This window comes from Salmo trutta, chromosome 1, assembly GCF_901001165.1.
Source record: "Salmo trutta chromosome 1, fSalTru1.1, whole genome shotgun sequence".
Classification (NCBI taxonomy): domain Eukaryota; kingdom Metazoa; phylum Chordata; class Actinopteri; order Salmoniformes; family Salmonidae; genus Salmo; species Salmo trutta.
This window is the reverse complement of record NC_042957.1, coordinates 70,711,631-70,714,111: the sequence shown is the minus strand read 5'-3', so window position 1 is coordinate 70,714,111 and position 2,481 is coordinate 70,711,631.

The window sequence follows — 2,481 nt, the reverse complement described above, 5'->3', positions numbered from 1 at the left end:
TAAAATTATTAGCCAGTGGAAAAAGTTTATTTTGGTATTTAAATCAGAAGGCTGCAAATAGAAAAGAGGCATACGATTTTTATTTACATTTTATTTATTTAATAAATGAATGCCATTGATGTGTTTTTTCATTTGAAATTCGATTTTGCATGTCTCCACTATTAAATTATATATTGTATGGTAATAAGCGATGCTTGTTCCATATTCAATGTTAAAGCAAAACTTGTTTGGGTCCATATTAAAAGGTTCATTTGTTCAATGTTGGCCCGCGAATTTGTTCAGGTTTTACATTTTGGCCCACTGGGTATTTGAGTTTGACACCCCTGCCCTAGACCCACTCCAATTTGCTTACCGCACCAATAGGTCCACAGACGACGCAATCGCAATCACACTGCACACTGCCCTAACCCATCTGGACAAGAGGAATACTTATGTAAGAATGCTGTTCTTCGACTACAGCTCAGCATTTAACACCATAGTATCCTCCAAACTCGTCATTAAGCTCGAGACCCTGGGTCTCGACCCCGCCCTGTGCAACTGGGTCCTGGACTTCCTGACGGGCCGCCCCCAGGTGGTGAGGGTAGGAAACAACATCTCCACCCCGCTGATCCTCAACACTGGGGCCCCACAAGGGTGCGTTCTCAGTCCTCTCCTGTTACTCCCTGTTCACCCATGACTGAGTGACCATGCACGCCTCCAACTCAATCATCAAGTTTGCAGACAGTGGTAGGCTTGATTACCAACAATGACGAGACGGCCTACAGGGAGGAGGTGAGGGCCCTCGCAGCAGCGCCACTTCAACCTCAGGAGACTGAAGAAATTCGGCTTGTCACCAAAAACACTCAAACCTTTACAGATACACAATCGAGATGCACATTGAGGTCTGCATAACGCATCACCGGGGGCAAACTACCTGCACTCCAGAACACCTACACCACCCGATGTCACAGGAAGGCCAAAAAGATCATCAAGGACAACAACCACCCGAGCCACTGCCTGTTCACCCCGCTATCATCCAGAAGGCGAGGTCAGTACAGGAGCATCAAAGCTGGGACCGAGAGACTGAAAAACAGCTTCTATCTCAAGGCCAGCTTCTATCTTAAACAGCCATCAGTAACATTGAGTGGCTGCTGCCAACATACTGACTCATCTCTAGCCACTTTAATAAGGAAAAATTGGATGTAATAAATGTATCACTAGCCACTTTAAACAATTGCACTTTATATAATGTTTACATACCCTACATTACTCATCTCATACGTATATACTGTACTCTATACCATCTACTGCATCTTGGCTATGCCGTTCGGCAATCGCTCGTCCATATATTTTTATGTACATATTCTTATTAATTCCTTTACACTTGTGTGTGTATAAAGTAGTTGTTGTGAAATTGTTAGATTACTTGTTAGATATTACTGCATGGTCGGAACTAGAAGCACAAGCATTTTGCTACACTCGCATTAACATCTGCTAACCATGTGCATGTGACAAATACAATTTTATTGGATTTGATTTGAACCCAGTTTATAATTCTAATTATGCCACCATGTGGTGCACATGGATACTACAGCAGAACACAACTAACTTGACTTGTCCACCACTAGCATACCAATGTGCACAGATGTCAATTCAACGTGTATTCAACATTGGTTCAACGTAATTTCATTGAAATTAAGTAGAAACAACGTAGATTCATCCAGTGTGTGCCCAGTATACATATGACTGAATGCCAGATGAGGGAGGATAGAATTACAGTTCTCCTTATCAGCAGAATCACATGTAAACTCACAGACTCAAACACCAAAACACTTCCTCAAGCTGCTTTAATAGAATGTGTTGATTATCTGTGAATAACTTATAACAGCTCCTTAAGTAACTGTTGTAAATAATTAATATGTCATCTGAGGGTCTGTTTCTTTTAGGAATATGGCAATATGGCAATATGGATTCTCTCTACCATGACAACAACCTGGTATTTAGTGTTGCTAATCTGTTTGGTGCTGGTACCGACACCACTGGGACAACCCTGCGCTGGGGTCTGCTGCTAATTGCCAGGTACCCCGATATATAGGGTAAGGATTGATATAAACACACACAGTTCTTGCCATACAGTACCTCGGCACAGCACTGTGATCTATCAATCCACTGGGCACACACACTGGTTGAATCAACGTTGTTTCCACGTCATTCATATTTCTACACCCCACTAAAGTGTCAAATGTGAAAGCCCCCAAAATGTGTGCATTTGAGAAAAAAGATTGGAAAAATGTATCTAATAGTTGCTAAATGACATTCAAAAGATAGTCTTTAACACAGTCAAACCTCAAAGGTCTGTAAATGTTTATTTTTGCTCTTGCTTTCAATTGTATCTAGTGTCATAGGACGATGACCTTCGCATAGATAAGAGACATTTTTTTCCAGAATGTTTAGCCCCTCCCCTGAGGCTGTTTCATGCTCTATAAAAGGTGAGGCTCCATT